This window comes from Molothrus aeneus, chromosome 4, assembly GCF_037042795.1.
Source record: "Molothrus aeneus isolate 106 chromosome 4, BPBGC_Maene_1.0, whole genome shotgun sequence".
In the NCBI taxonomy this organism is placed as follows: Eukaryota; Metazoa; Chordata; class Aves; order Passeriformes; family Icteridae; genus Molothrus; species Molothrus aeneus.
This window is the reverse complement of record NC_089649.1, coordinates 34,707,598-34,728,876: the sequence shown is the minus strand read 5'-3', so window position 1 is coordinate 34,728,876 and position 21,279 is coordinate 34,707,598.

Genomic DNA, 21,279 nt, shown 5'->3' with positions numbered 1-21,279 from the left:
CCAGAGGGGGTCATTCTATGGAGCTCTCCAATGCTTTATTTTTATTATTCTGAAAAAGTCCTGTCAATCATGTGCAGCAAAACACTCATTCAATTAACAATCTGTGTCATCTGAAAGTATTTAGAGATAACTTCAGCCTCTCTGTATCATGGCCTGTTTTTCACCTAAATTGCACCTAAACTGCAACCTTGTTGTTTTACACTCATGTAGTTTATTTGCAGCATGAAATGAGATACCCATTAGCAGTCACATTTGATTTTTAAATTCAATTTTTAAGGCAATTTAGGATGTAATTCATGAATAAGGGCTAAATTGAGAGCCAGGGACTCTAATTCTGTCTTTCACTATGAAGTTGTCTGTGAGTCCTGACTCAATAACAGTCAGCTTCCAGCTGTCCTATTTACAAACAATCTCTCTATTGACAAAACAGTCTGTCACTAGCTATTTAATGCATTGTGATGATGATCTATATGGTATAAAAAAAATTGCTGCTGTGTGCCCCTCTGGGAAAGTGACTGTTGTGGACTATAGTTCAGTCCTTATTATACAGAGTGGCTTGTCCCATTAATATTGTGCTGTTGCATGAATAAAAAATATCATCCAGTCCTTACAAAGAAGTGGACCTCCTGTGGTTGTATCCTAAAAAGTAGAAATTTCCCCATTAGGAAATCTTCAGATTAACTTTACTGTAAACTTTTTCCATAACATTTCAGTATATAGTTTAGTGTTTTTTCACTTGTACAACAGGGGAACACATTTTCACTGGAAATAAGACTGACTCTCTTCTTCAATTGCAATACTGAACAAAGCCAGAATTGTAACAGAAAAGTTATTTTTTTCCAGTCTCTGAAATTTTCAGACATATATTTTATATGGCAACTCTGTTAGCACACTTTATACTCATATCTTCTTTCTGTGCTATAATATTACATTATTGAATGATGGTAATTATTTATCTGCCACTATACTTTTCTCCTGTGGTACTACTGCTTCACTGGCTGGTTTTCTGAGGGTGAGTAACCTAATCCAAGCATTTAATTTGGCAAGTCTTCCTGAATTTCATATTGTTCCAAGGTGCAGGCCAAGGTTTTCACAACTTCCTGACTGCTAAAATAGTTGTAGACTCTAATTTAAGCAGTGCAGTTCTCAGTATTCTGAATAAAATCTGAGCCTCTATGTACCCCTGGAGCATTGCCCTTGAGGTATCACACTGTTTTGTCAGGGTGCACTTGATAAGTACAGAGTAGTGATTTTGTGCTTGTGCTCTTCAACTGTCATGCGGGGAACTATCACAACATTGTTGGAAGACAGGATAGTTCACACTGCTGTGCCTCATTATTCTAATCCCATATCCCCAGAGATTGTTCTGTCAAAGGGAAATGTCCAATTTCAATAATTCTCTTTTGTTGATCAAATTATTGTCCTTTCCATTTTTTTCTGCTCTGAGCTGTTTTGCTAAGAGTGATTTCCAGCAATTTATCTCTTTAAAAATAATAGCTACCTATTAAGGCAAAGTATATTCCATGCCAATCTGAGAAAAGTCTCTACATCATACTCATGTTTTTCTGCTGACATACCAGAGGCATGCTGTCACCTAGTGAAATTAAGTGTGTTTCACTGACAGGAGCCTTAATATGTGCAGAGCTGGAGGTGATGAACAGTCACCTTGTCCAAGCCCATTTAGGCTATGCAATATTGACAGCTGCTATGGAGCTTGTCCTGTTGTACTCCTAGGGAGCTATTTTTGACTGCTGTGAATATTGGGTATGAATTGGAATGTCATAAGATACATCAAAGCCTAAATTTATCCTCCATTTTTCTGAAAATCTCAGACTAAATGTTGGCATAGGTCTTACCCTCTGTCAGTGAGAAAATTTAAGAATTCCATTACTGTAGAAATAAATTAGGATAATACAACTACAAATATCTTTGTTACTCTAATGTTACACATTGGTCAGAGTTTAATAATGCTGTTTCTCTCTTCTAAATTGTTTTACTTGAACACAAACTCTGTCATATCAGAGTCTGGTAGTGAAGAAAATTTCAAGACTATTAGCAAAGATTGTAAAATAGACCTTGATGAAGAAGGAAATAACAGTAGCTGGCATTAAAAAGTGGAGCTTTAGAGTACTTTGTGAAACCCAGTAAACTTGATAGACCACTTATATACAGGAACAACAACAAAAAAAAATTTAAAAAGTGATTTTTAATTACAGAAATAACTCCAGACTTTGAAACTACCATCTCTTCCAACTCAAACAACTCTATGATTCTGAACGCCATTGTTTAAAATTGCTTGTTTAAGGCATGGCACAGTAATAAGCTGGATTCTAAAATTCATCTAACCTGCTGATGTTATCTGTATTTACAGCTCTGTTTCTTCACCCTTAATAGAAAGTTTCCCATTTCTTTTTATATCTATCTTGAATATATAGTTCCCTTTTGCAGTTTAAATCTCATTGGCTCATTGTGCCAAAAATGTTAGTAAAGCATATCCTCTATGCAATACTACATACATAAATAGACAGAATTTTAGTATTGATTCATTTCTGTACAACTCTGTTAGGTCACTGCCCCAGAACCAAATCAGATTTTTCAGTTGCATTGGTTACACTCACTACCTTTTACTGCTTATGCTCTAACCAGGGCATTTATAGAATAATAGAATGTGTTGAAAGTTCCTCCTAACATCTAATCTAAACCTACCCTGTGTTGGTTTAAATCTACCCTCCCTCTTTGGTCCTATCATTTGTTACACCAGATTTTGAGCTGTCAGCAGAAGTTGTACATTTAGATCTAGGGTCAGCTAGGAACTTGTGATCTCATGGTGTGGCACAGGTCAGACATGAAAACTGGGGTTCAGCATTTCGGATTACGTTGAAATCATAGAAGTCATAATAGAATTTTAAATCAGCACCTTTAAATCAGCTCATTGCCATACCTGTTGTACAGCTGAGGGTGTACGACATGTTGCTATGAGCCCTGTAAGAGTTGCACACTTTGAATTAAGGAGTTAATTTCAGAGTTCCTGCTCTGAATGTTTGTTCTTGGAAGAAGCTGATGGCAAACAGTATGGGAGCACAGTTCCCACCTTCAGAACCCAGGACAGTTGAGAGTACATTTCTATTTTTACAATACTTGCTATTTAGGAAATGCTGAGAGTGAACTCAGTGGGGTGCACTCCTTGCTGCACTCTCCTGCATTTACTCTGCTAAGTCCCAGTGACACATTTTGTTCCCTACAGAACTGAACCAGCATCTTTAGTCCTGGAGCAGTAATTCTGTCTGGTAGCTGAGAAAACTCATTAATCAGCTCAGAACAGCTGAAACAGAAATGCACATATGCACATAACACATGGACACACACACACGCAGGAGATCCCTAAGTCTGCTGTTCAAGCTCCCAAACATTTCTCCCAGTTTTCTCCCAAATCCCTTAGAAGGGGACTAGCAGCTTTGGGGTGTGGATCATGCACTAGATATTTTGCAGCCAGGATCAGGAGGACAACTTTCTATGAGGAAGTGGTTCTCATTTTTTCTTTGAATGTACACTAAATTTCATTAAGTTTTGAGCTTTTGAGGAAACCTAACCACAATTTGTAAATAAAGTAGATGTTATCTTCCAGTAGCTGGAACTTCTGAAGGGTCCATCTCATCAAGCACAAGTACACAATGCATGCTCAGACATGAGCTATATTAAGACTGCAAGAGCACTATGAAGCTTTTAGGTATTTGACACAGCTTTTAGTGTGCAGGGGGGATGAGCAGCACTTGTCTCTATTCAGCAAGGCCTCAGTGTGTCAGCTGGCCTAGTTACATTGTCTTTAGGGGAATTTGACTTACAGTGCTGCCTTTGTCTGTTCTCTTCATTAAAAACAACATAAAAAGCTCTCAGGGCATAACAGCCTGTGATGTAAGTATGACACATCAGCTTTGTGTGGCCCAAATGCCCTGGGAGGTCTCTGAGACTCTCTAAGACTTTCATTTTAGGAGCCAAATTTTTAAACAGATTCCTTTCTCATGGAATCAGTTTAAAAATTACACCACACTACATTCCATATCAGTAATACAAGCACTTGGCACAAGATCTGCAAATGTACAGTACAAACTCACTTTTATTATACCACACACCTGTACCACTTCTCTCTTTTGAACTATTCCCATCTCAACCCCTTACTCTCTGCCTAAATGAATCCACTCTCACCTTTTTTTTTTTTTTCTTTATTGCTTCCTGATGCCCTGGCCTTTGTCTGGAAGGCAGCTTTGTTGTAAGCACTAATATCTTTCTCTGCTGTGAAACCACTGTCAAAAGTAGTGACCATTTTGCATAGTGTTCCCTATTTGAACGTGGTAACCATGGTACACATTTTCTCCAGCTCTAATATTAAAGCTATTTTTAAATGAGCTAAGTCTATAAAGTCAGAAGTTATTATGTATTTACATGCTGTGGTTTAAATACATCTGAACTGAGGTGAATATATGGCAAAGCATATCCCAGGTTATTGGTTCTTGACTTGGGGTCTGAGAGTAAAATATCTATCAATCTTCATTTGCAGGACTAGAAGCTTTCTGAGTTGGGGTCTTAAAATTTTCTTGTGGCAGATGTAAATTCTGCCACGAATTTCATATTTGTTTTGCTGTGTAGCAAATTTAAGTCTATAAATATGACTATCATGTCTGTACCAAAAAAAAAACCCAACCAAAAAAGAAAACAAAACAAACAAACAAAACCAAAACAAAACAAAAAAAACAAACAAAAGGACCCCAAACCAAAACAACAACAACAACAAAAAACAATGAACAAAATTCCATTACAATTTTGTGAACCAACACTTTTTATCTTAATTCTAGTGAAATTTTGAAAACTACTTTTTGTTATTGATTAGGTACAGGTAAGTATTTATTGAATGTATGTGCATAATTAATTTTTCATTTATTGAGACTAACATGATCCCGAATGGATTGTTACAACCCTACATGCCTGACCAAGCTGTTTGTTTTATTCCTGTTTAGTAGATTGCAACATGAATTCTTATTTCCTTCCATGACCACAAGTTGATCTGTAGAATTTATATATGTCCTTTAATTGAAACTGGAATTACAGATGTCTACAAATGGCTTTTTCATTCCCCTAGTTCACTTAATGAGATGTATTGGGTAAACTGACAACTGAGACCTACCAAGTGTTCCCCTCTGTAGTCTTTTCCATCATACTGTTGAGTGTTTTGTTAATTTTCATGCATAAAAGGTCAAGGGGTCTAAATGTTTCAAAATTGTTTTCTCTTACTTGACAAATTCATAGCTGAAACATTTTGCTGAAGGTTACAAGTTTTTCATGGACATTGAAAACTTTCAGCTCTAATTTGAAGTCAGTAAATCATGAGAAAATATCAAGGATGTAAATGATAGCAAGGTCATGACTCATTTTCAATATGAAGCAATTAAGAAATGTGACAGTCAAGAAGGCAAACAGCCTGTATGAAGACGTAAACTTGGTTGGCTGCTGAATAAAACTAAAGACTTCAGTACCTTCACTGCTGAACTATTCCTAGAGATGCACATCAGATGCTGAAGAGTACTTTTTTACCTGGCAGTGGAGAATGTTTTACCTTTCTGTTGGAGAATGGAATACTCCTTGTGGATATTGACATATTACGCATTTGGTAGATAAGACTACCAAGTGTAGGTGTCCCTGAACATGCAACATCCAGGCAAATTCTAAGGTCTCTGGGGAGACATGGCAACTCAGAGATTCCTCTGCAACATCAGAATTGTGGAAGAAAATGTGCTTTTTTTCCCCCAAAATGTGGATTTTGTAATTTCTGTGTCTGTGCAGCTTCATAAAACAAATTTAAGAACAAAAAGACTCCTGAACAACTATGGGACACAACATGAGGCTGAATTAGTACCTCTTTGGTACCTTTTCTTTAGCCAGAGAAGTTTACTTTCACTGTTTTGGGAAAATCGTGAAAACACATTCTTCATTCCACAAGACATGAATTAATATATGAGTGAAGGAAAAAAGTTACCCCAGTATCCAGGTTTTAAAGGAAGAAACCTGATTAAAGGTGTCTTATTCATTTAAAATCTGGGAAAGGCCAATTGATGCATGAATCCATTTATGATCATGTTATGTGATTCTTGTGCCAATTACAGGCAAAAAAGATACACAGAGAAAGGATTCGAGCTTCAAGTTGGTTCACTGATTGTTTCTAATTATCTTTGCTATGGACCTCTGCTGCTTTAACAGGTTCCTTTCTTATGTCTGAGGGTACCATCTCTACAAAGAAGCTTGGTGCCTGCTAAGATCCAGTGCATTAAAAAATAATAAGCTGTTGGTTTCTCCATTTAAGTTTGAATCTACATCATTGAGTAGTCTCAAGTCATTGTTAATTGTAATGATCCACAGCTCTGTTTTAAAGATTGCACAAAGTTCAAGAGCAAGTATTTAGCAAGGGAGCATACAGACTTCACGCAAAGGGAAAAATACCAATGGAAAAGCATTAAACGTACAAAATTCACAACTATGAAAATAACCTGCAGTTGCCTACAAAGTGGAAATGACAAAATGCTTATAAACAATGAAAAGATCCCAAAGGTTTCTTCATTTTAAGGTGGAACTAGAGAGCTGCGGACAGAAATTCAAGGTTAATTCAGTACCTGGTTAAAATGTTGGTAAGGAATGGGCAGGAAAGCGATGCCCATTTCAACCATAAAAGGGAACTACTTTTTCTATAATAATGTCTGTAAAGGTATCTGACAACATTGGAGCCAGAATTCAAGATCTACAAATATTCAGCCAAGAACAGGAAGAAGGTGCCCACGTGTCAGTCACCTGGCATGCAAAATCAGAGCATACCTTCAAAACGTACTGCTATGGCAGTGCATCGTGTGCACGATGCTAAACACATTTGAATGCATTTCTTACTGAGAAACAGCACATCATGTTATCTGAACTGCTTAAGGCAAGTCAGATTTTGTGTTCATATTTCAAACTAGACTCACTACTTGACATTTTTGTATTTGAGCTCTTTAGAACTTGGAATGTATTACAGAATACTGAGATAAAAAGCTTAAGGTTTGTTGTCAAAATTAATTGCTTCCATGTATCTGCTTCTACTTGACTCATAAATAGACTAAAAATACTTTGACTGTCCAGCTTACTTAAATGAAAAGATGTAAAATTATCCATCCAATAACATGTGACTACATTTTCATTTTGAAAACCATGTAAAAATCACATTTATTTTTGCCCAGGTTACCCTGCTGTTTTAGTGGACAAAAGAATAGTTTCATGTATAAAACAAGATGGGAGTTTCACACTTTAGTTGTAAAATCACTCTTCTGATTTGCCTGAGAGTTTAAAAAATGCTATTTTGAGCATTTAAAGTCCTAATGCAATGGTGGTATGTATGGTGAGAAGTACTTATCAATTTATTAAAATAGTTTTTCTGCAATACTGTTTAAAGTGTTTGTAATATCTCACCCATGCATTTAATAGGCCTTTTTTTTGTAGGTTTTGGTTGTGGTTGTGCTTGGTTTTTGTTTGGTCATGTTTTTATAAACAAACACATATTAAAGAATTGCCAACCTGATGCAGGCAACTAACTCTACCTAGATTATAGAAAATTATTTTTACTTGTCAGTCAACGAGGTTTTTTGAAAACTTCTACACCATTTTAGCATTTAAAACATAGTAAACAACTCTTTCAGTACTGGCATTATGCAAATGTCATGAAAAGTGAAATTGCTTTGTGGTGAGAGCTACAGTAGAGTCTGTTACCAAATAGGTTTAAATTCTTACCAATTACCTTGATTCTGCAGCTATACAAATACTCACAGGTGTGAGATCAACAGAAGCATAAATCATTTGAAGAACTGAAAGCTAGCATTGGCAAAATTATTATGTAGATGTTATTTTGTGGAATTTTTAAAATGGAAGATATGAGACATCACTTTTTTCCTATTTTACTGCGCTAAAACTTCAGTTATGTACATGGAAGTACAAAGTCTCAAGAAAGAGTTTTTTTATTTGCCTAAAAGTGATTCAGACATTTGTTGAATAAATGAAAGATTATACTAGTTTAGGGCTCTCAAAATCTATGTTGTCTAGACAATAAGCTTGAATTGAAAGGCAAAAATTGGGAAATAATTAAGCTCCAAATCTGCAAACACATATGCACATGCCTAATATTACTAATAACCAGTCCACTGGTTCATTTGCATACACAAAATTAAATACATGATTGTTTTAAGGAACTGATCATAGGTCTGCAATATTAGATAGCTGTTTTGATTCATAGATGTAATATATAATGTATACTATATACATGTATAATATATTATACATGTATAATATACTTCACTATGAATCCTTTTCCACTGACAAACTAGAGATCGCCAGTGCCAAAAACTGATCTTTCCTCAGTTCCTTTATTGGTTAAAAAATAATATTCTTTCAGACCAATTAAAAATTTGACAATTAATTCTCCAGCAAAATATGTGAGTTTTAAATTTCATATATCTTTTAATATGTACTTTTTGAAAGGTATTGAAAAACATTGGGGGTATTAGAAGGTGTGACCTTCTATAATATCTTCATATGATTTATTCAGAGAGAATTTCAATCAGTCTTTAATAATATTTTCCAAAATGTTAACTGCATCAAGGTGTCATGTCAGGACTAGGTATTGCTCCTGATTTCAGAAGGTACTGTGCCACTAAAATGCACAGTAATTTAATTAATGAAAGAACTCATATGGCTGTTGTACAAAATGATGAACACTAGTAAATGTTCTACCAACCATATTCACCTATACAGTGCTCTCTGTGGCAAATAATTTTGCCATTAATTAATTCAAAGATGTTTTAAAAGCTGATTGAAAATGCAGTTCTTAAGCATCTTTAAATTTCAGTTTATCATTCTGTATCTGCGCTTATTTTTATGTTCTCTCACACAATTTTCATCTTCATGTCTTACATTCCTCTCTCAGGTTTCCCATTATTCACTGGTTTTATCAGCTCCTTTTTCCACTGTTTTCTTTCCTTACATTCTTTGTTACATAACATCCCTGTTTTAGGTATGTTTGGAATGTAGCAATGACTGTGCACATTATTCACTTCTAAACTCCTCCCCTCACACCATCCCCATCTGTCTCCAGAGCCCAGAAAACAGCAGCTCTGTCTCCCCATAACAAAAAGCAGCATTAAAGACACAATCTTCTTCAACAGCTCTGCCCTCCAACCTGGAGCTCTTTGGGACCAGTTTTGGGCATCTGCCTCTGTGATTTAACTCCAAGACAATAAAACCCTGAGGCATCTCTACTTACACAGGTTCAGTGCTGTATTATCCCAAAACAGACTCCTGAGCTACAAATCTACTGGTTTTCCGCAAAGGGCTTCTTGCTCTCCTTGAAGCTGTTTATCATTATGTGGGAATGATGAACTTTATGCTCCTGGCTAGGGGGCAAGTGATACACTTCATTGGGATGCTTAGTTCAGTGAAGAGGACAACTCTGCACAAACAGGCAGGATCCAAGATGCAATACCTATGAAAGGCAATGCTTGTGTTGCCCTCGGGCATGCCCTTGAGGCCAAAAGCCATCCAGTACCAGTGCTTGTGATCAAATTGGAGAAACCCCCAGGTCCATTGGGAGTTTAAAAAATGCATCTTAGCTCACATGAAGAGGTACTCTTGCCCAAGGTAGTGTAAATTCTCCTGTACCTCACATAAGCCCTCTTACTTGGTGCATAAGTTCCTTCATTTCCTATCCCATGAAGCTTCTCCCATTACTTACCTTGGACATCTCACTTAAAGGTTTGCACCGCGCTCCTGTGGTGAGAACTCCAACACTGCTGATAGATGCATTGCAGGTTGAGCCTGGCAAGGCAAGAAAAGTGCCACCACCTGCAATCAAGAGAAAAGGAGTCACATTAGCTGTAGTTCTCTCAATGGCATAGTCTGTCCTATACCAGTTAATAACTCTTGGTCTGTCATTCTCCCCTTTACCTCTTCTCTCCTTTTCTGGATGCTTACCTGACTGTGTTCAAGAGTGATACAGCACAACTGTGTGTGTTCAGATCTGAGTGCCATAGAAACAGTGAAGTTGTGGGAAGTCTTAACTGGGACCCCAACCTATGCAACCTCCTGAGCATTAATTCAGGAGCTGCAGCTGCACTCAGTCTCTTGCTCTAGCCTGAGTTATCGTGGAGGTGTGCTGTGCCTGGCATTGCATTTTTCTTTGCCTTCCTGACTTGTCATTCTGCCCTGACCTCAGGCATATCTAGGCATATCTCTTCATTACAGACTTGCCCCTTCATCACTGGGCTGTTAGCTGAATCTGGTTATTGAACCCTTTCTTTCCTCTTTTCTTGGTTTACTGTGAGAAAGACTTCAGCCTGAGAGTGAGGGCACTGCCTTTCCAGACTGACTGTCACCATTGGCTCCTGGCTTACACTTCCTAATAGAGCAGCCTGCTCTGTTTCCTGACAAAACCCTTCAGGGTAAGAAACCCACTCTTTGGTGCCCTGAGACAGGCATTATTTTGTCTGTACAGGTGGCGACATCCTTCAATCTGACCCAGTATTCATGTGCTCCATCCATCCTTTGAAGCATGAGCACCAAGGTACAAGGCAGGAGGTAGATGTATAAAGCCATCAATCATCCTGCCTGCTGTAACTGGAAGGCCTCAGGCAGGTTTTCCCAATCCCACACATATTGAGGTGTCAGATCCTTGTAGCTGTCAAATATCTGCCATCCGGGTACTTGGCTGTATGCAGGAATGGTTTTTTCTCTCACACTGAGGCTCAGACCAGAGACTTGGTTCTCTTTCAGGTTCTTTGCAATGTTGAGGACAGTGGCTGGGTCACTTCAATCCAAGCATGAACTTACTCCAAGGAGAGAATTTATTGCCATGCTGGCTACAGGATGACATTTTGGGCTCTTAACAACAAGCCAACCCAGCGGTATCTTCAGCATCATGATCTATTGAAGTCCTTGGAAACCTGGGAGTGGCTGACTCTCCAAGGTTGTCAGGAACAGTTCCACCAGGAGCAGATGTTGTAAGAACTTATTACATGCAATAACTAGTTTTGCTTTGACCAGTACTGTTAGAGGAAATAGGCCCAGGATCTATAAGGAAAAAATAAATGTGGCAACAGAGATTGAACAATAATGTTGCTAGGTGAATTATTTCAGCACATATTATTAAGGAACTTACTGTTTCAAAATTTACTTTAATTTTTAGGTTTATGACATTGAAATGTGGAAATAGATGGAAATAAGTCCTTAGTTCTTAGGACTAAGTAGTCCTAAAAATCATTTTCCATCTATCATTTGTGCAGATTGTTTCTAGTATATTCTGATTCTAGTTTCCAGTATATTCTTCAGTATTTTAAATTGAACTGAAGGTGAAATAAAAAAGAAACCTATTATTCACTTGGAAACTACCATTAGCATAAGAGCTATTATATTTCACTACTTCCAATGGATATATAAAATACTGTTCCTGATACAACTGAAACCTTTGATCCTTTGACAGAGACTGGAGCTATTATTTACATAAATGTAACAGTTCAGGAGGTAGAAGAAAATTGATTTTCCTGCAATGTACCGTGCACATTAGAATTATCAAGGCGTTTTCAAAAGAAAAAAACAAGAACAGAAATTCAAAGAAAGAAAAGCCTCCTCACACCATATTTCCAACTATGCACTAGCAGGTGTATGTATAGATATACACATACATATCAGAATTGCCTTACTGTATGCATATGGGAAAGGCAAAAACTGCTGCTGGAAACAAGGCAAGAAAAATAATTTCACACTGAGCAGTTTTTTACAATTCAGTTTAAATGAACAAATCTGAGGCTAAATATATTAACTTGGCACTCATTTATTCCCCCCATCTTTATGTTTCTTTATGTTTCATCTTTATTGTTATCATCATAAACTGAAAGAGAAATAAGCTCCATTTTAAACTAGTGATTACAAGAGCTTGCCAGTGAATTTGATATTGCATGAGTTGTGGCAATCTCTGTCCTAGGGCTTTATACACTTGTCAATGGGGTATGACAGTCTCAAAAAGGGCTGTAAGGAAAGCAGGGTATCATGCTAAGAAAATAAATTACCATTTGTAAATGGAGACACAACCACAAGGGCCAACAACCTAGGGATTGCTAAATCATGAGCCTGTGCCTGAAAATTCAAACACTAAAATGCACCTGCCAGGTATAACGTACAGGAACATTTCACTCAGTCTCAATCTTCTACTCCAAAGCACGTCTCCTTATGTCAAGCATGCATGTACATAGCTTGCCTGATTAAAGATGTATTTAATTACCTTCTGAAATTGTATCAAGGAGAAATATAAAATTACAGAGAAACACTTGAAGAGCTGTAGAATTTCAGAAACTAACCATTTAACAAAGCAAAGCATTGATTTTTAAGTGTGCCATTTGTAACTTCAAATACATTTTAAAGCTTGCCTGTTCTTTGGAGTAATAGCCCTGGGCTTTTTTCAGGCAACAGGTGTGTTACACCTGTTTTCAGGTATAAAAAACTCGCTTTTGGCATAAACAAATTAGCTTTATTTTGTTTTAGTTTGTATTTGGTTAAAAATATAGAGACAGTACTTGACAACTACTTGATGCAATACTGACAAATATAAAAAATATTTATTTGTCTTTCTTAAGTGATTAATACTTCACATGTAGGTACACAGTTAACTGAGAGCTTTTTAAGTATAGTAAAGCATCTAGAGTTGAAAGGGTTGTGCAGGTATATAGCCGGTACTAATTAGTGAATCGTTTTTACTGTGGGATCCAATGTTGCCTTTCAGCTAGGGACATCTTAGAGTCACTCTTATATTCTAAAGGCAAAATTTATTTACTGAATTGAAGAGACAAATTCTGTATTGCATGTATTTCACTCACAACCTGATGTGGAAATCTAGCCATTCTGTCTTCTATTGACACACTGTAAAAGTTCTCTGTTTTGCCTCCCACTCCTCAGACTTCCCTAATTAAGTTCTCATGTCAAGAAAGAAATAACAGAAAAGACCACTGACTTTTAATTGTGATAATTCAAAATTATAAGCCCTAAGTGTTGAAGGTCATTTCTTAAAAATTCTGAAAACTGCTAAAGACTAAAGATATTTCTGGAGAAATGTATGTCTTCACCATGTAAATTCATTCAAGCGGAAAAAATGAGCATCATCAGGGAACCTGGGGATTTAAATGTACACCAAGAGGTAAAATGAATTGTCTTAATTACTTACAACTGTAGAATAGTTGACGTACTAGGTCAGGGAAAAGGTCTGTCTAATGAAAGATGCTGTTTTCAGCAATGGTCATAACAGATGTTCAAAAACACCAGGGTAAGAAACTGCAAGCATTCATGAATCTTCCCTATGACACCTTGCCAGGTGCCCTATCAGTTGTGCACTGTGCTGAGGAGTATGCTAAAGATAAATATCTCTACATTAGAATCCAAGGTATAAACTTACTGCTTCTCCAAGGAGAAATGGCATTCCTTGCTTTGGAAAAAAAGGATACCTCCTACTTTTATTCCACCAAGGCTCTGGGGGGGTTTTTGCTGATATTATACATTAGTATGTTGGTGGTAGACAGGAACTTGATCTACCTGTGATCTGAACAGAAGCAAGTTTTCTTTGGTATACCAAGAGAAGACCAAAAGCCTCCTGAGAAGGAGGGCACATTAGCACAGGATCAATGCCAAAATATCTGCATTTGCATGACTCCCTGATGTCTTGGACTGTGAACAGTGACTGTGGCTTGGCTACAAAAGGCCAAAATGCACTTTTCTGTTTGATTTAAAGAGAAATTCTGAGTTTCCTATCTCTGTAGAAATCTTTGAAGGCAAGTTGGGGGATGGAGCCTGGGGCTGTTGGGAGGAGAGAATTTTTTACTGAAATACAAGGGCATAAAACCAAAGACCTCCAGGATGTATCAGCAAAGTTCAATCATTTGATCAGGTGATTAACACCATAAAAAGATGGCATTGTGTTTTACAGAGGAAAATTTCCACTAATATTCTTCCTAGACAACAAGAATAGATAGCTTGCCGAAGGAAAACAAGAAATCTGTGACAACATTTGAAAAGTAGTCAAGATTTTATGTAAAGTTCCTCAGTTTAATAGCAGACAATCCTCTATGTCTTATTCAATGTGATGGAAGTGTTCTTTAAGAATTGATAAACTGAAATCCTCTGAAACATTAAATATTTTATTATTTTGTTTACAGTTAATGAAATGCCCTTCGTACTGAATTATTCAAACATCATCAAGAAATTGGTTAAAACGTAGTTTCATCTAGCCATGAGATTTCAAATTATATGGAAAGTGACAATATTTTCACTCCTCTTTTTTTTTCCTCTGCCAAACTACCAAACATGCAGCACCATGGGAGAAGCAGAGTCACAGGGGAATCCTTAACTGTGGCCCATATGTAGGAAGTGAAAATAACCAGAAAGATATTGGTTTGGTGCACTTACTTTGGCGTGGAGCACAGCAAAGAACACAGGTTGTGAATTCTTAACCTTTTGTGATGCAGCCTTTTTCTGGGGGAGCAAAGCAGCAGTTCCTTGCTTGGGGCAGAGCCAGAGTGGAGTCCAAAGCCAGCAAAGTCCATCTGTCATATCTGCAACAGATTGGCCAAGTTTGTAGCACAGATTTGCACCATGGGCTACATCTGTGAAGAAACACAGAATTACAGTAATTTTCACTGGTTTAAAATTGAAACTTTCTTAAATACAGGCACACCATTATTTTTTTCAGTGTGGGAAAAATAAATACGGATCTAATCAAGTCTCATTGGAAAAGCTGCAAAAGTGGAATTAGACTGGAATCTGATTCTCATCTTTAGCTTCTTGGCTATAGAATCATGTCGATTGTTACTCAATTTCTGCCCTAGTAAGTCTCACTATTTATTCATTTGTAATGACACAATTTTAAAAGAGGGATAGGCACACTACTAGTCCCTCTCTTAGGACTAGTTTCAGAATAAACAGCAGAACTTTGTGGAGAAGAGCAATGTGGTTGAAATTTTTATAAAAGAGCAATTGATAAGTCAACTCACAGCAGTAAATACTTTGCTGAGGAGCCAAGGGAGTTTGTCTATTTCTCTTCCATTTCAGTTTCTAAAGGAAAGGTTACTCTTGCCTCCCTAAATCAGCAGCTTTAGGAAAACCTTACGGCAGTCTCAAAATCATACCTCCACTCTAGAAAGCAGCAACTGAAAGTCAGACTGTCATTAGCTGAAGTGCCCTAAAAAAGCCATTTTTTTCTAATTTTAGGTAACACCTCCCTCAGTCTAAAGCCCCATGCACTGAGTGATACTGACCACAGGGTTTCAGAATTAATCACCTTGTGTTCCAACACCTGTGTGTGACAAAGTGCCTCTGAATCTACTCTAAGTCCTGAGCTATGTTGGAATATTGAACATTTTCTATGATCAGCTATGCAATTAAGGATGGTTTATTTAAATATTATTATTATTAGGATATTAAGGATGGTTTATTCAAATATTATTAAGGATGGTTTATTTAAATATAATTTTAAGCAAATTCTGAGACGATAGCTTTAAATATTTCATCTTCTTTTTCCACTGCAACACATATACATTAATTTATGTTATTTATAATTCTATAAAATTATTCTGTTATACCATATATTAAGAACATAATTGATTCAGTAAAATTCTATATCATCACTTGTTTATTCACAAATGTGGAAAGGATTAATTAATTTTTATTAAAGTCATTGTGGATTTGTGATATCCACTCTTTGTGGATATTATTACTCTTCCTGATATTTTTCCTTTCCATTTTATTGTGTGAAAAATTTCCTTATTTTTCACATAATTTGTTCTTATCTTTATTTGGAAGAGGTATTTCCACAACTGAACCCACTATCCACATGCAGTCCAAATCTCATCTTTTATGTGTTTATCAAAGCACTCTGACTTGCAGTACATATTTTAATTTCTTCTGTTATTTTAAGAAATATGTTGTTATTAAGATTTTTTCTTATCCTGATTTTCCTGTCTATTCTTATAGCACCTGAAATATCATACAAATATGCTTCCATCTCACATCCATATAATTTTCAGTTCCCATTTCTATCTGTTCCTGGCAATTAATTTCCTTCATCTGATTTACTGTCAGTCATTTCTGCTTAACACCTGCCTGTTTCAATCTGGATGGCATTCCTGGGCAGCTCTAATACTCTTCTTTCTTATGATTGCTAATGAAGTCTAGACTTCTCTAAAGGAGAAGATGATAAAATGGGAGAAATTATATTCAAGCTCTGTTAGCAGCTGCTACCATTCAAGAAGACAGGTGCAGAAGGGTGCTACAACCATGTAGTCTAAGGCCACATGGACTGAAAGAATAACTACATTTTTTTCTCTGCATTTATCAGCCTTATTTCTCTCCAGATTTTTTCTTTTTGCATCTGTTCTACCCCATGGGATCACCTGCCTTTCTCACCTTCCTTATGAGTCTATATTCTATTTCTGTACTTGCCACATCCTTCAGTATTGTAAGGTTATTTTGCTACTCTATTTGTCACTAGCAGACTTTTTCAGAGAATCATAGGATGGTTTGGGTTGGACAGGACCTAAAAGATAATCTAATTTAAGGATAGTCCTCTTTCAGCATGTTGTACATCCCAGCATCCTATGACCTTCCTGTGCCCTTTCATTTCTGTTGATGCCTAGCCACTGTCTTCCATTTTCTTTCCTAGCCCATCTCCAAAAAATTCACAAAAAACCTCTTTATTAGCAGGCTCCATGGGGTGGATGCCATGGCTGAAACTCTCAGCCTTGGTCAACAAAAGGAACATTAACCATCCATCAACTGTGAGCAGAGATTTCCCTCAGCAATAAGTCCGCTGTCACAAAATGCAGACTCTACAAAGCCCAACCGAGCTCTGCCATCATAGAGGCTGTCACTTTATTCACTTTGGAAAAAAATTTGAGCTCTATCCACATCCTGGAGAAGATTCAACTATGCCATTTTTTCCAAAGTGAGGAGTTGGGGTTTTTCCCTCAATGCAGGATTTTCCCTTTATCTAAGCTGTTGCTGTTGACTATCATATCCCACTAAGTCTATGATCAAAGCTAGGAATTCTGTTTACTGTCACATGAACCACACAGAGCTTGACAGAGACTTTGTAAAAATCTGACAGGCTCTGCAATGGAAAGTATTACACACTCTGAACAGAGAAATCTAGCATAGCACTAGGGAAAAACAGAAATAAAAACTCATACAAGATTTAGAATTGTATAAACCAGCCCACTCTTACCATTAGACTGCTTCAGCTTTGATTTCAGCATGCATGTTGTTTGTGGAGTGCAGCTGGGGGATGCACCTCACCTGCAGCTCACCTCTGGTGACTTCCATCTGTAAGCGTGCTCCAGGTGATGGTGCAAAATGAAATCACAAAAACTACGTATTTCAAATTATGAGATTAAAATTTCAACTTTTATCTACCTTTCTATCTACCTGTATGTAGCTCTATATCTATAAAGGCAAAAAACTTAACTACTTCCTAAAATTTTAATATGCATCTTTCTTAATAGCACATGCCATTACAAGCTTTAGTGAAAATGCAGAAGCAAAATGAAGGCAAAGCTTTTATTGCTCTTAACACACTGTTCTACAAGCCATTATTTGATCTACAAACCTCCAGTCTGTTGAAATTAATATTGTTCTGAAAACTTATGTGGCCCCTAGTCTTTGAGTTCAGCTGAAGTATTAAACAATACTGTACAAGAAACAAATTATGACGGGGGGGAAAAAAGGGAAGAAAGGAAAAAAACCTACATGAATTGTTTCCTCATTGAACTCCATGCATTTTATTAATAATTTCGGCAGAAACAGGATTATACTGGAGGTAAAAAATTTGTCCCTTTGGTCAGGTACAAAAGGGGTCACAAATCTGAACAGCTATTGCACTAACATTTTATCTGACATTATTCAGTGTCATTTATGCCTTATCTTATGCCAGAAACAGTTCCAAGGGTGCTTCTCCAGTGCAGCCTATACAAACACAGCTGTACCATCCCTCATGTTTCTACATTTTCACATGGAGTGACAGAGTGCTTTGTAAGCTTGCTGTCTCAGGTGCACAGAGTCGAGGTTCCTTTCTCCAGGGAAAATGCATAACATAATGAACATGTTCTGAGGGCAAAGTCCTCTCAGGATTTTGGAGAAAACTAAAGGAAAAAGAAGCAGCTGCACAACAACAATCACAAAGCATTTCTCAGAGTGTGTGATTACAGCTTTCCAAATGTGTCAGATAGAGAAATAGTCAAGGTCATCAATAGAAATGCAAGGAAGAAGCACAATGCAAAGGAAAAACGTGCTTGGTGTCATCAAAGGGATTTAGGTGAAGCTCATGGGAGAGCATAATGGAGAAGATGCAGGAAGCTGGGCTGACAAAGAGAAAGATGTTCTCACCAATAAACTAGAAGGATAAAAGCACTGGGGTTTTACTGAGGAATAGCCATAAGACCATAGAGTTAAAATTAAAGCTAACAGAAAATGGATAAAACCTCTGACAGAGAAAGGAAACCCAAAGGCCTCCATCTATTCAAATGTCACACTGGAGAGAGTGGAGGCAACAGGGGTAATGCTTCTGTCTCACATGCAGACTCCAGAATAAAACCAGAGGTATTTTCATAGAGAAAAAAGTTTAATTTATTTATGAAAAGCTAGTACTGTGTTAAGACAGAATATTATTACTAAGAGGCCTAAATTATTGGTGATTTAATTATAACTACATGTAGAAAATATAAGATAATCTGCCTCTAATAGCAGGTGAATGGCAGAAGCATGGAAAGCAGACAGCAATAGCAGCTCTACTACAAATTTTCACAGTTAAGTTTTAAGCAGACAGCAATAGCAGCTCTACTACAAATTTTCACAGTTAACTTTTTAAGAAAGTTTTGACTTTCTTAAAAGCAGTAACAAAATTCTAACTTCATTAATGTTGGATTTCCTAAATGAGAATATCATATCATATTTTCATACAAGGCCAGCCTGCTCAAATAACATCTAATTACAATCTTGAAACGTCAGAGATGAGAGCTATAAAGTAAATGAGGAAAAGAAAAATGCCACCCCAAAAATAACATCCTGGGATTTCACTAGACACAGACTTTGAATTCAGACTTTTAACTCCGACACAGACAGGTTTTAACTCTGATTTGTATGAATAGCAAGAGAACAATCAAAGTTAGGATATGAATCTTGTAGAACTAATTGTTAACAGTAACGTTAAAGGCTTTATCACAAGATTATGAACAACAATAAATGGCTTTTGTTGCTTGTTATATGTTAATATGCTGATTATTTTAGAATCTCAAATGGTCATTGCAACTACACTCCATTTCCATGAACACTCTCCCAGGTATTTAAACTGAAATAAAAGACAACACAAGGAATATAACAGATTAATATTTCTTCTTTTATGAGAATAGTGTTACTTAATCTTCAGAATTATCTTCTTGAAATATTTAGTATATCTTGCAAATCAGCATATTACAAACTATCCTCCAAAATCTGTCTCTGCAAAGAGTACTTTCATTTCAGTTCAGGTTTACTCTAAGTGGTGCAGATTTGAAAAGGCCTAAGATGATAAGTTTGAAGACAGATAATGTCACTCCTTTTCCTGAAAGTGTCCTATCACCAGTTAAGATTGCAAGCAAATATTGCAAGTTTTGCATCCTTTCACAGATGCCTTCTCCGATATCCATCCAGCTGTTAAAACCTTTTCCTGAGTCTTTGTGCCTTTTGATATTTCAATCACACTTTAAGAATTGAAGCTCTTACATCTCCCATACTAAAAGTCTTCCATCTTTCAAGGCATCTGTGTAACAGGCTGGATTTGTACAGAGACAGAATCAGCAGCTGGATTTGTTCTGGTGAGACAAGTACATTTAGAGGTTGAGATCAGAGATTTGATCCCCAGCTAGCTGATTTAGATAGGTTTCCAGCCCAGAAATAAGAAAGATGGATATTGGCTGCCTACCAGCTTAAAAATCCATGAATGGACGGTCATTGGGGTGGGCCATAAATACAGGTGGCTGTCCTTTTAGCAATTTGGGAGAATATTTGTGCTGATGTGAAGGAGGGTAGAAAGTCACTTTGCTCTGTTCTTCAGCTGCAGTGAGCCAGTGTGACTGCCAGTCACTTCTAGTCCTGCCTGGCACCATGTAGCTGTTTACATGAATATTGAGACAAAACACACAGACATAAGCCCTTAAATACATACCCACATTTTCTGATATTCATTCAACTGGTTGGCTTTGTTAAGTCCGTATTCTAAATGTTAATGAAGTACAAGCCTTCCCACACAGAAAACATATTTTGTATAAAGCCCAGAGACAACAGCATGATTTAGTAGCCATCACTGTGTCTCTCTTTAACTAGAAATAATATTGACTCTCTTTAGTATAATCTTGCAGTCACACATAATTCTGCTAATGCAGAGAGTCAGATAACCGTATCACTTCAGAAAAAATACAGGTATGCTCACCCTAATAAGATTTATTCTTTGGCTTGCTCTGGCGTAATCAGTGTTGTGGTTTTACTCCCTCAGAAAAGCTCAATGTTGAAAATTCTGTGCAGATGACCACTGCCAGTGGCATTCAGCCTGTTCTCACAGCTCATAGGAGTAAATGTTCTGGAATACATCGGGAATAGCATTTCCGCCTTTCTCTTTTCGCACCCAACTACAAGACAGGGGTCACAGTGGGACAGTGGTGATGCCCTAAATTAGTTAAATTCAGAGTATATGTGATTCAAGCTAAGCCTTCTATTTTCCTGCATAAGACAGGGGAATTAATGCACGATATTTTAATTATTCAAATTACAGTTATTTGATTAAAATTACAATCACTCCATAAGCTTACCAATAAGAATAGAAGTGAACATAATGGAAAGTAGCTTGAACAAAAATAAAAACTGCACACATGAAGAGACAGTAAAAAATGGTTACAATTAAAATCAAATGAAAGCATAATTGAATTTCAGGAAGCCTGAATATGACTTATTAAAGGAACTTTGTTTGACATTGGAACATGTGCTTTCATTCAACAATCAGCATCCATAATGCACATTGCCATTTAAGTTCATATTAGTTGAAGAAGAAAATCACACTGCTATTTTAAAATTAGCTGAACTATGTAGAAAACATTTATTTTGTATTTTTTCCTTCAGAAGTGGCTGGGAAAAAAAACAGGCAAAGGCTTCATGATT